This window comes from Chionomys nivalis, chromosome 11 (assembly GCF_950005125.1).
Source record: "Chionomys nivalis chromosome 11, mChiNiv1.1, whole genome shotgun sequence".
In the NCBI taxonomy this organism is placed as follows: domain Eukaryota; kingdom Metazoa; phylum Chordata; class Mammalia; order Rodentia; family Cricetidae; genus Chionomys; species Chionomys nivalis.
Window position 1 is genome coordinate 67,892,324 of NC_080096.1, and position 14,477 is coordinate 67,906,800.

General features: G+C 34.2%; 1 protein-coding gene across 31 annotated transcripts in view; it reads left to right on the forward strand.

The window, feature by feature from the left end:
- Positions 1-14,477, forward strand: part of Ptprd (protein tyrosine phosphatase receptor type D) — a 2,217,081-nt gene that overhangs the window by 1,386,484 nt on the left and 816,120 nt on the right. For all 31 annotated transcript variants that reach the window (XM_057783903.1, XM_057783917.1, XM_057783909.1 and 28 more), the window contains one exon: positions 12,871-12,929. The gene's annotated coding sequence lies outside the window, so the exon portion shown is untranslated. The remainder of the gene's footprint in view (positions 1-12,870; positions 12,930-14,477) is intronic.

A 14,477-nucleotide genomic window follows, 5' to 3' on the forward strand; every position in this document is an offset into this window, starting at 1 on the left:
TTTAAGTCCATACCCCATATTTTAATGGATTACTTGTTCTTTTGATGTCACTCTCACCAATAGATAGGTCATCTAAACAAAAATAAAAACAGAGGAATACTGGATTTAAACACGACAAAACAAAGGGATCTGATAGACATCTACAGAGCATTCAACCCAAACACTAAAGAATATACTTTCTTCTCAACAGGCCATGTAAGTTACTCCAAATCTTACCACTCATTAGGAGAAAAGCAATTCTTAACAAATAGAGAAAATAGAGATAATATCCTGCAGGCCATCTGACTACCATAGAACAAAGTTGCTCACTAATAAAACATAGAAACAATAGTAACTAAATAAACTCATAAAACATGAACAACCCACAACTGACAGAAAATAGGATCAATCTAGAAATCAGGAAGGAAATTAGAAATTCTTTATATTTGAATGTAAATGAAAACAGGATACCCAGTCTTCTGAGACACAATAAAGGTAGTTCTAAGAAACAACTTTGTAGCACTGTTTGCATAAAAAAAAATGGAGAAATCTCAAAAATATCCTAATAACACTTTAGAAATCTTTAGAAAAAAATAATACCCCAAAATTTTATATGGGAATAAATAATCAAAGTCAAGGCTGAAATCAACAAAATAGAAACAAACAAAAATTACAATCAATAAAACAAAGAGTTGGTTGTCTGACAAAATCAGCAAGATTACAAACTTTTAGCAAAATTAACCAAAAATGTAGAGAAGACACAAACTGCTAAAAGTAAAGAAAAAAAAAAAAAAGAAGAAGACATTACTGCTGACATTGTGAAACTTTAGAGAATCTCTATTCTACAAAACTGGAAAAATTTAAAACCTGGAAGAATTGCTCATCTATATGAGTACCAAAATTAAAGCTAGATTAAATAAACAGAATAAACATATCCATAATCCCTAGTAAAATAGAAGCAATAATTAAAACTTTCCCAGAAAAATGATAAAAAGCACAGGCCAGATGGATTTAGTGAAGAATTCCACCAGATCTTCAAGGAAGAACCGACATCAATAGTCCTCAAGCAAGTCCACAAAATAGAAAACGAAGAAAGGAATATTTAGCATATCTTTGAATATACTCATTATCATCATAATGATTTATTTTATTTTATAATGCAGAATATAAGCTTATATGACTATAAATATGTATATATAAGTATGTAATCAGACATTTCTCTCCAGACAGCCTGTTCCCAAATACCCAGCAATGCCTTCTCAAATAATTGACTCAGGGACTTACTATTAATTATAAATTATCAGCCAATAGCTCAGACTTATTACTAACTAGCTCTTACATTTTGATTTAACCCATATTCCTTATTTATGCTATGCCACATGGCAGTACCTTTATTAGCATGGCATGTTAATTTCCTTCTCCCTCTGTGTACGGCTGGCATATTCTGACTCCGCCCTTCTCCTTTCCATCATCCTCAGTTTAGTTTCCCCATCTATACTTTCCACTTGGCAACTGGCCAGTGTTTTATTAAACTAATTTGAGAGACAAATCTTTACAATTTATAAGAGAATTATTCCACAGCATTTGTACATACATGCATGTATATTACAAGTAAATTATAGTATTTACTATTGTTATGATACATGAGATTTATGAGGCTTTTTTATGTGAGTTAATTAATAATGATAATGCTATTCAAGTATAAAATGGGAGGTCAACAACAAGTTTCACCCATAACTGAAGTGTTATTGCCAATTCATCGCTGTTCAGAGAGGAAGCGTCAGTCATCTTTAAAGATGAGGACCCTGATAGGCCAACTACATTACAGTGGATGGTCACCCACCCAAGAATGTATGGGAAGCACATACAGGATGTAGTAGTTTATTTCAAAGAAGATGAGAGGTTTGGTGGGGAGGAGCATGGAGCTATACTTTGAATAAGTTTGAAAAGAAGGACACATTTGATCAAAATACATTTTATGAAATTCTCAAAGAAATAATTTAAAAATGGAAACAAGTCTCATTGATTTAATAGATACACATTTTGTAAGTCACAAGACCTATATGAGGATGCTCAGAAACAATACAGTCCTCTATTTCAGTAATACACAATACATGTTACTTGTTGTCCCACTATGTCTTGAGACCCCCAGCTACTCCTTCAAAATGTGAGATCATACTAGTATATGTGGTTGGAACCTGCACAGCTGCCCACTCTTTGTTTTTGAAGTTTCTTGCCATCTCTCTCTTCTTGACAGGATATTTAAACATGGAAGGAAGCTTTGTCAAAAGCCAAAAATGACTACATGTTACAGTTTTCTCCCTTTCACAGGTTTAAATGACATAATTATCATTTTCATGCACAGTTTTCCTCTCTTGATATAATTTTTAATGATTCTATCTGACCACAAATAAAGCAATATCCATGACATCAATTCATGATTTCTAATATCAGTCATATTTATGAGACTGTAGATTTTAATTTAGGATAATTTGGCACTGCAAAAAAAGTTTTCTAAATACAAACTGGTCACCTATCATTATTTATTTACATGCAACTAACGGTTTGTATATAGAATTTTGTAGTCAGGTCATATGCCTTTAAATAGAAAGGCAAAATAGAGAAATGGAACATTTTGTTGACAGGTAAATGCGAATCAATCTGGCTTCATTCAAAGGAAAATAATCAAGCTCTTTTCAAATAATATAAAATGCAGAATGATTGCATGCCGGCAAGGAGGGGCCTTATCAGCATCCCTTCTCTGAGAATGATTGCTGCTCTAGCTGGAGGAGCATTTGCAGTGCTTATCTTGTGACTTCCCTGCAGACCCGGTGTTTGGTAGCAGTTGATTTTCAGTGGGTTTCTCTTCTTTCATTTCTCCCCTCCTTCCATGCAAATGAGTTTCTCCAAATCCACATCCAGCCATCATTCTCTTATCAGCTGTGGGAAAGGATAATTATTTCATTATTGGTTTTGAGCAGTCTTTCATATTAAGTAGTGCATCTCTGGTTTCAGGCAGACATTTAATGGGCTCTCTATTTGTTTTATTTGTCTCATCACCTTAATCAAAGCCCCCGGAGACAGAGTACTTTGTAGTAACAAACAAGAATAAAAGGAAATTATGAATTGCTGCTTCCACAGAAAGTGCAGTATTCATTATGAATTCCTGATGGGATTGAAACTGGGTTGCTTTCAAACAGTATGAAAAACCTTTTAATAACTAAGAGGCCTGTTTCTCTGGTCTCTTATTAGCTAAGCACCTAAGAATGATCCTTTGGGAACTTGGGGTTTGCTTCATTGTACTGCTATGGTTAGGGCAGGATATTCATTCAGCTCTTGGGTTTATCTTTTCATATGAGAATTTCCCTTTTGCCTTCTGCAAACACTATTATTTTATTCCGAGTGTTTCCATCTTTATTCTATAAAAATAAATACTAACTTTCTGCTCTCCTTAGAAGACACTATCCTGGATTCCTGGAATTAGGAACTATTGTAAAGTGAGGGTGTCTTCTCACTTATATATCTAGGTAATTCAAGTACCCTGGCAGCCACAGTTCCATGCTGTCCTTGCACTACTTGAGCCATGGTTTAATGTTTTCAGAAACAGTACTAAAATTGACTCAGCGTTTAAAATGGAAGTCAGCAATAATGGGACAACTATTCTTGTTGCTATTTGTTAGGCAAATGAAAATTTCTGTTGTCTGTCCCACAAAAAGAAATCATTTTTAGTATTCACCTGTGAGAGAGAACATGTCTCCTTTGTCTGATCTGAATCGCTATTCCCTAACACAGTGTCCTCCATCCTCATGCACTTTGTTGAAAATGAGAGCCTTTCATTTTCCTGCTGCTAAATAAAGTTCTAATGCGTCTATAAAATGCTTTCTTTAGCATTAATGTATTAGTGGACATCCGGCTTGATTCCACATCTTAGCTGTTTTGAATAGTGAAACAACAAACATGTACATTCAGGTGTCTTTTGTACTGAAATAATTTCCTCTGGATATATATCCAGAAACAGGTTCATTAGCTCATATGATAGATGTATTTTTAAATTTTGAAGGACCTTACAAATTGTCTTCCACAGTGTCTGAATTACTAATTTGGACAAACACCCAAACATATCTTCTATAGTAGTCAAATTACTAATTTACATCAACTTAATATGTCTTCTACATGGTAGAATTACTAACTTGTACAAACCTCCTAACAATGCATTTAATTCCTCATTTTCTTCAATATTTATTTTTATCCTTTTGATAATCTTTCTAACTAGAGTAAGTGATCATGTTATTTTTTTTACAATTCTCAGGAGACTAAGAACAAATAGTGTGTTTCATAGATGTGATAAAGGGAATAGACTTTGATTCCTGTGTCTTTTTTGGAGCTATTTATTATTTATTATAATAGAATTATATTTGTAGAATATTTATGTCATATAAACACAGGCTGCTCTTTTTTCCCAGATGTGCAGCCCAGAATAATTACACAGAAATTATATTAATTGCAACACTGTTTGGCCAAAAGCTTAGTTGTATTACTAGCTAGCTCTTATATCTTAAATTAAATCATTTCTATTAATCTGTGTATCACCACTAGGATGTAGCCTAGTGGTAAGTTTTTGATGTCCTTCTCTTCTTCTCTTTTGGCAGCTACATGGCATCCAACTGACTTTGCCTACTCTCTCTCTCATATATATATATATATATATATATATATATATATATATATATATATGTTCCTGTGTTCCTGCCTCGCTTTACTCTGCCAAGCCGTTGACCAAAACAGCTTTACTCATTAGCCAATAAAAGCAACACATATACAGAACATTCATCATCAGTATCACCTGTAAATGATAGAGCAGAAAATTGAGATAGTATCAGTTTTCATTTAGAGAAGAGGAAGAAATGTTGATGAGAGGTAACATGGGGTCTGAAGTGCTAGGAATATTCTAGTTCTTGATATGGGTACTGGTTACCCTGGTATTGTAATTCCTAGTTTATATGTATTTCAATAAATGTATTATCTCTTAGCAATTCATAACTGCCTTTTAAAAGACTCGGGCATTAAGGAAGGCTTGTTTGTACATAGTGTCATAGATATTATGAAAGTTTTGCACTCTAGCAAGTTTCATTATTGTTGAAGTTTTTTTCTTGTTTTAAATCTCATGATTAAAATGTTTTCATGTTAAATAAGGTTGTTGAAATATAGAGTAAGGTGCTATTTGTTGTCATTAAGATAACCAAGTTGTAAAACTCACTGTATCTATGTAATCAAAAAAGTCATTGTGAATAAAAATGGCATTTCCATAAGATGGAAAAAGGGGTTTTTCAATCTTGTTAATCATTTCAAAGAACCAAATCTTGATTTTATTGATTTCTTGGAATGGTTATTTCCATTTCTATTTCATTAACTTCTGCTCTGAAATTTATTGTCTCTTCCTGTTTACACTTTCTTGGTGTTATTCTTGATTTTCTGAGACCTTGAGGTTCAGTATTAAAATTATGAGATTTCTCCAGCTTTTGATGTAGGCTCTTAGTGTTGTAAACTTCCCTATTAAGACTTCCTTGCTTGTGTCCCACAGATTCCAGTATGTTAAGTTTTAATTTTTGTTTGACTTTAGCAGATTCTTAAATTGTCCTCCTAATTTTTCTTTTGATCCAACCATCATTGAGCAGTGTGTAACTTAGCTTCCACCAATTTGTGTACTTATTGATATTTGTATTGTTGCTCTATAGCTTTATTATTTTGTGGTCAGATAATATACACAATGTTATTTCAGTACTTCTATATTTCTTGAGATGTGGCTTTGTGTCCTAATGTGTGGCCAGTTATGGGGAGAGTTTTATGGGTTTCTGAAAAGAATGTGTATTTTTAAGAGTTCGTGTGGAATGTTCTGCACATAACTGTCTGGTCCATTGAATTCATGATGTTATTTAGATTGTGAATTTCTCCATTTAGCTTTTGCTCCTGGGTGATTTGTTTATTGGTGAGTGGAGTATTGAAGTAATCCACTGTAACTGTGTTGGGTATCAATCCATGATTTTAGATCTAATCATGTTTCTGTTCTAAAACAGGGTTCCCTTGTGTTTGATGTGTAAAATGTTTAGAATTGTAATATTCTCTTGTCAGATTTTTCCTTTGATAGGTACATAACGTCTATCCATATCTCTTCTGACTAGTTTCAGTTTGAAGTTTGTTTTGTAAGATGTTAGATTAACTATACCTGCTTGTTTCTTTGCTCAGTTTATTTGGCTACCTTCCCTTTCCCTTTAACTCTAAGGTGGTATCTATGGCTAATGATGTTTTTTGTAGGCAATTAAAAGAAGGATTCTGTTTTCTCATTAAATATGCTAGTCTTTGTCTCTTTTTTTGAAACTGAGACTGGTAATAACTTGAGAGTTATTAGTCAGTTATATTTATTAATTTCTCTTATTTTGGTGTAACAATGCTTTCTTTGATAACAGGCTTCATATAGGTTTTCATAATGTTCCTTAGCATGAATATTTGGTTTGGTTGTTTGGATGCTTATTTGGTGTTACTCCAAACTCTTAAGTCATCGAGTAGCTGAATAATGGTTGCTGTTCAATCTTGGGAACACTCTAGTGTTTGAGACTATCTAAAGTGGTTGTAGCTCAGTGGCATTCTGGTTAAATTCCACATGGTTCAAGTGTTAGGAAGAGTGATGGAGAATGCCTGCATGCCAGTAGCACCAAGAGTGGTGATCTGCCAAGTGATCTGAGTGGACTTACCTCAGGGTATATGTGCTGCACCATTCACAATAGTCAGGAACTACAAACAACCTAGACATCAACTAACTGATAAATGAATAATGAAAATGTATTGCATTCATTACCACATGTATTATTTATTAATTATATATTATTTATTAGTATTGCATGTATTAAATATCATGGGATATTATGTAGGTATTAAGGAAAATGAAATTCACAGGTAATTCTGAGTGAGACGACAGATACAAACGATAAACAAGATCACCTGCTTTTCTCTTATTTCTAGATATTAGCTTTCACTCTTCAGATACATGTATTCTATTTGGAATACCCAGAGGTCAGGAACTTAGTTAGGGGCTATTGGAAGTTGGAGTTGTCACGGGAGAAACAAAAAACAGGTGTAAAAGCATTGGAAGGAAACAATGGAACAAGAACTGTTAATTTGGGGTAGGAAAAGGGAGAGCAATGTAGAAGACAGAATTTGGGAAGACAGATCTAATAAAGTTGTAACAAGGCAATACAGAAACTAACTACTCTAAAAGTTTCATAAACATATACTTAAACATTTATAAAAAGAATTTTAATGGGATTACTCTAAAATGGAGCTATAATAACCCAAGCAGATATTCCATACTAGCAAATAAAAATCCTAATTCCAGGAATGGGATTCCTCTTTTGAATTTGTTGGAAAAATGGGTTACATAAACCCAAGTAGTACAGGCTTTGCCAAGATTTCTGGCTACCCTTTATAAGTTAATGATAAGACCCTACTGCTGAAGACACACATACTTGAGAGTCCTAGAACATGAAGACATTAAACTAATACTTACATTGAGGCTTCATCTCTATAGGCTCATAGTTCTCGAAGGTACTGTACATATTGTCAGAGGAGAAAATTAGGCTGCAATATTATCCATCTGTGAAGCTTATAAGCTACAAGAATGACAGCCTGACAAGATAGGCCCACTGGTGTAACAGTGGCATGATTGTAATGGGAGAAAACCAATCACTTTTTGACTACATCAGAGACCCAGACTGGTCAATCCACAGGGAACAGAAAAGAATGGATTTCAACTCTATGTCAGATATTCATGTCACTCTTCTCTATATAAGGCTTAAAGATCTTTGCCTAAGACAGTGTGGAAAGATTGTGAGAGCCACAGTTCATTGATAACATAAAAGAAACAGTATTTACCAGACACATCAGGATTGTGACAACATGCTCAAGACCTTCACAACCTGCAACCAGATAACATTTCAGCCTAGAATAGGGAAAGAAGACAAATAGCCTCAGCACTATCTGAGGAGTTTTTGACATTCGAAAGCTGCTGAAAGAACGAGGAACAGTTTTTTTTAATGGTGTGACTCCATATAGGTTGACCACACACCAGAGAAGACCCCATCCAAAGAGTAGCTGAGCAACACAAACTGGACCTGTTGGCAAAAGAAGAGAAAAAAAGAAGTAATGTTAGACTTAGATGGAACAGGATGGGAATAGAAAGTAAATAGATGATAAAGAGAGGATGTAGGGGATAACTGAAAATACACTGTATGAAATTCTCAAAGAATCAATAAATATATTGCAAAAAAGAAGAGAACAGAAAGGGAGGGAGGGAGAAAAACACATATTCTGTGAAGTGGAGATTTAGCAATTTTTCAAGTTATTAGCCTTAGGTTGTTCCTTCTCTTACTGGAACTTGTTCTATCTAATATTTAAGGTAATACAAGGGGTCATCTCTATATGCAAATCTCTAAAACTGTGAAGACAATAACTGTGAAGAAAAGTGCTCAAGCAAATCTAAATAAAGAGAACTGAAAACTTCCTAATGAAATGTCTTTACTGTATAATTTGAACTGCTTTCAAAGGTCATCGCTGCTTGTACTAATGTAAAATGTGCTTTAAAATCACATGCTGTTTTGATAATCAAAAAGGGTTTTGAGACAGAAATATGTCAGACAGTAGAAATAATTCTATGAAATATATTTTCTATCATTAGGAGAAGAATCAACATGCTATAGCACATAAGATAAATACCATCATTTACATTCATCTACCTTTCTTCAGATGTGAAGTGATGTAATTACTACATTTTATATAATAGTCATGAATCACTAATGACACACAAAATTTTGAGGTTCTAACAGAAACAGTATTATATACAATAGATAAAACTATACTGACAAATGCAAAACATTTTACATATTAAAATATAAACCATAAATTAACTGACCTCATTTGAGAAAATTATAATGTTAATTTGGCACAAAATACATTAAATGAAACACTACTACAAGACACCCATTTTTCTTGGAGGCTAAGGGGAACTGAGTTTACAGACAGCATGTATCAAATGCTTTAAAACTTTCTACGTATATATTTGGATACTATAAGCATTATCTGGCTCTGCATGGGCAGGCTGCCCTTGGATGTGACATGTTTTGCCTCATTCAGTTTCAGTTATAAGTCAGACCATTTGCATACAGCAGAGAAGCAAAGAACCTTTATCATTAAGGCATTCCTTGTTAGAGGTTTTCTTCTCTCACTGCATTGCTTTCTTAGAAGGTTGAATAATTTTCTAATTATTCTCCACTGTAGTCAATACTTAAGAAACAGAACACAAGAAAGAATTATTGATTTTGCCTCAAAGTTCATGGTAACTTGGCTCCATATTTCTGGGCATGTAGTGTGACTGTACATTCTGATGGCAAGCTATGTGACAGAACTGGTTCACTCATGACCATGGGGAAGTGGAGAGAAACTTCCCTACAATTTATGGATTTTGTTTTATTTTTATTATAATTATTATTATTACATTCAAGACCCACCTATAGCATAGCAGTAACTTTATTCAGGACAGGTCTTCTCCCAGTCATTAATTCCTCCTGAAAATGCACACATACGCACTACACACATATCATGTACATACATTATACAGACATCACACAAACATCACAGCCACTCATCTCACACTAACACTATACACGCACTGTACACATCACGCATGCATATCATACCACACATGTACACACACAGACACATATATAGGCAGCACCCCTCCACACACACACACACACACACACACACACACACACAGATATGCTTGGCAACTTTCCTGTCTTAAAATAACCACAATGGCCATCAGGATTGACCTTCAAAAATAAAATACCAAGTGTTAAAATAACATTAGATAGGAAAGATAAGTCATGCTATTGACAACAGGGTGACCATAGTTTACACTCATTACATGTTTTATAAAGAATGAATGAGTTCATAAGAATATAGAAATAGTAATTACTCAAGTTTGATCACTACATATGTTACATGTATTGTAATAACACAGTATCCCATTAAGTAGATGCTATCATGATGTGTCACCAAGAATCCAAGAATGGTTTAAGGTCATCTGAGGAGCAGAATTGTTTTCCTGAATGCCAATGGAAACCTGTAAGGAGTTTCTCCACCTGGCAAACTTAACGTGAGTTTAAATGCCACTAAAGAGAGACATGTTTAACAAAGACAAGTTACATATTAAACTGATAGAAGTGCACTATTTGTGGATTAAAGACCCCATGAACTCCAGCCTAAATCCTCTACTCAAACCTATAAAACAGAGTCTGAGGGCTTGATCTGATTTATACCAAGTCAGAAGGATGTGGGCAGGAGAAAAATCAGAAAGATAGTTAAGGGTACAGGGTGCAGCTATCTGCTAGGAGGAGATACTATGAGTATTCAACAGCTTATAGGAGTAATTACGGCTGTCAGTAATCATTAACCATTTCAGAAGTTTTGATAGAGAGAATATGAATGTACCCAACAGAGAGAAGAAAAATGAGTCTAAGGCGACAATTCTGACAACTACCTTTATCTAATCATTATGCCTTTTATGGATGGATCAGAACAGCACTCTGTGTAAGTACTGTCAATGAAACATACGTGCATACATATAGCTTTGTTTAATAAAAACAAAAAAGAATTCAGCTGCACATCTGGATTCCAAAGCTTCATCTTCAATTCTAAGAAAGGAAACCGGGAAGACTGGTCAGCTCTTCTAGATTTTCTTCATTTACACGGGAATCAAAAGGGAAGCATGTTTTCAAAATTATTTTACCAAACAAAACAATTTAAGCAGGAAGTCAAAGACAATGTAGAAACCCCCAAGTTTGCCTTCCACCAAGGTCTTTCCGAACTGGCCTCAAACAGGCGGTTGCCAAAAAGTCAGTGGATGGAGTGGTTTTTGACTGTAAGAGGAAGTAGGTGAAAGAATGTCAGAAATAAATATGTGGCAACTTTGTGAGTGAGTGTTGATAATGTTAGTCAGATGTCTATTTTTATCGAAACTTCCAAAGCTATTTCATTGTAATATATGAGGAGCAGAAGGTCTCGAGCTCTGTGATTGGTTATTGTTTTGAAAAGGGAAGAAAATTACCTTTCATTTTCTCTCTGTTGGCACTAAATCTCCAATAAAGGTTCGAAGGACATTTGGAATCACACAGCAGCCAGGAGCTTTTGAGGCTTCAGCTTCTCACTGTGACTGGCAATCCTGTCACCCTCTAGCACATTGCCTGCAAACACAAGCCAGCTTTGAAAAACTTCATTTGAAGCTACTGCTTGCTCTGAGCTCCTTAGCAAGATCAGATTTTACCTTTAAGGCATTTAACCAGAGGTACCCTGATTGTCAAGACAAAATAAACTCTTCCTGTCTCCTGTAGGGCTAATTAGTAATAGTAAAATATTACCTGTGAAAATTTCATGACATATTCTAACAAAAAATTCAAAAGTTATTGAAAAGAGAGAGAGTATCACAATGTAATATTAATACATCAAAGGGTCATATACAACCTGGAACAAGACAAAAATAGTTACTGTAGTGAGTACTATAGGCTGCATTAAAACAGGGAGCACCAAACAAACCCATTAGGTCTAGTTAGACTTAATTCTTTAATAAACACCCAATATCTTGGCTTAAAGAGCAGAAATGTAATTCTCATTTGCATAAGACCTCATAGTAGAAATAGGGGTAACCTGAAAACTGCTGTTTAAAATACCATCCACTTTAACTTTTCAACTTTCTCTCCTCTAGGATCTCACGAAGTTGATATGTGGATGTGGGTCACAGAAAGATGGGTGGTACATGAGGAACTAACTTAGAAGAGTACACCTCACTGTTAAGAACACAACCACATAGTGGCAGCTTACTACAGCAAGTAGAAAAGGGGAAGCTATCTGACAGAGAGCCAGCCAGCCCTATGGAACATAAAAGCGTGTGGGTGACATAGAATCACACAGAACTGTTGAAGCCTGAGTCTCCCGGTGAAAATGTGGAGAAGAGAAGACAGAATATGTCATGAAAGCTCTCTGTATAAAAGGACAACTACCTGGGAACTGCTGTGGAAATAAATGCATGTTGAACATCTTAAAAGGGTGGAGAAGAAGGTGCTTAGAAAGAGAAGGAAGCCCTTTGAAAACAAAATTAACAAGAGTCAATAGATAAGAATTTAAGTCTAGTTAAAGATTCTGCTGGGGAATTAAGACAATGACTTTTCTTGCGACTCAAAGGTACAGCTCTTTAAAAATTAATGAACGACTTTTATACCAATGGAATACTGCAAGATGTGGAAGTTTTCCCTGCTGTTTAGCCATGGCAATTAAGAAAGACAATGGTTTGCTTGAGGTTTTTGCAAATGATTACTTAACATCGGTGTACATGTTCTATTAAAAACCAAAAGATGGGTATTTAGAAAGGCAGGTAATATTACAAAGCAACAAACCAAGGTATTTAGTGGACTTGATAAAATAAATGTGACAAGAAAGCAATGTAGCCCTTTTATGCTGAACATAATTATCTCAATTTAACATTTTGGTTGTGAGCCGAGCCTTTAATGACTGAGTCATCTCTCCAGCCCTCAATTCAACATTTCAAGAAGAGTCAATTTCATTACATTCTAATCTATGGACAAAGTCATAGAATATTTCCGTGTTTTAAATGTTCACTATTTCTTTTGAAAATTGTGTTTTATAAAATTGCTGTCAACTTCTTCTTAACTATCTTGCTTTGACAGTTCTGTCTTAATCCTCTCTAAAAAGAAGACACAGATGTGTTTTATAAGTGATTTAATGCTAAGAGTTTTAACAGTGGTTGTTTTCTGTATTTCTCATTAGGTGTTGAACAATCTGAGGCCAGGAACTGTTTCTGAAACATCCTACAGGGCCCGTACATGGTGAGTCCTCAGAACATTTTAACCTGCTTTTTTTTTTTTTTTTTTTGACATTTCCTGGACTTGATAAAATAATGTTGAAAAACATGCGTGTGGCCATTGTATGTTTAAGATGATGGTCTCAAATAAACATTTTTAAAAAGTCAATTTCACTACTTCGTAACTTATGAATAAAACCACAGATTTTCATATTATTTTAATTGTTTACTAGATCCATAATACAGTACTTCATAACTAGCTGACACTCAAAACATGTTCTTTAGAATTCAGAAATAAAGAGAAAATGCTAGTAGTTTATCCACCTCAATTGACATATATATAAAATATAATAAGAGTCGTTCTTCAATGTAGATTTTTTTAAATAATCTTACCACATATACCAAACATTTAGGAAATGATCTGTTTATCAAAATTTTGGTTTTCAGTTCTGCGTTATGGGCAACATTAGGCACAATTGTGGAAGAACTCTAATGCTGAGTTAAAATTTTGAATCAGTGGCAGATGTCTATAGATTTAAATCTTGACTGCGTTTATTAGCTGCTGACATGAAATTATGGGTCCTTGGCAGTAGTCTTGCCTGCATAGCTTATTTTGGTTCTTGTGAAAGCCAAGAAGCTATTTATTTTTAATAAGGGAATAAAGTGTGAAAACAGATTATCAAATAAACTAGCAATTTTTAAAAGTCTAATCTCTCCTAAATAATAACAAGTTATCATGTGATGTGTTGGGTTTTCATTCCTTAATGACAATCTATGTTCTTAATGCATAATTGTCAAACCTTACATATCCTTTCCTTTATGTAAAGATATCATTTGTTACAATATCTTCTATTCAAATTTACATCATTTCTTCTTATTTCAACCTTTACAACTCAATAGAATGCTTCCAGTCTAAAACAAAAACAGATAATTCTTTGAAAAACTCCCAGGTTTTCTTTTTTTTTTTCTTTTGGTCTTTCAGATAAGCATTTAACTATTACCATCAAGTGATAAACAGGTAATAAATTCCAAAATAATCTCAAGTCTATTGAATTACTAATTCTGCAAACACTTTCTAAACTTGATCAAACTTTGAAGTTCGTAAAACTCTACATATTTACCTTAAGAGAAATCCTATCACTGTATTATTGTTTGTCTCATTTTCTGGATTCATGCTTCTTAAAATTTAGAAAAAGGCAATATCTACAAAACAAAAGATAGGCAAAGGTCCTTCATATACCAAGGTACTAGGGAAGTCAGGCAACATAAATATTAAACAAAAGTGAAATGATACATTTATCTCAGGCCTTCAGCCTATTTCTTCCTTGGTCCTCATCATTTCACTTACATGGACTAAGATTCAACTCAACTCCCCACACAGCATTATCTGGATACCCTGAGAAATTCTGAGTCTTTCTTCATGGTTCTCTTATGATACTATCATAATCATGAGCCACATGCATAGAAAGCATTTCAATTTTCTGAGTGCATTATGCTCTAGAAATCATTGAAAAATAAGTAAACAAACACATGCACAAACAAACAAACAATAATACAAAAAAAAAAACAACCA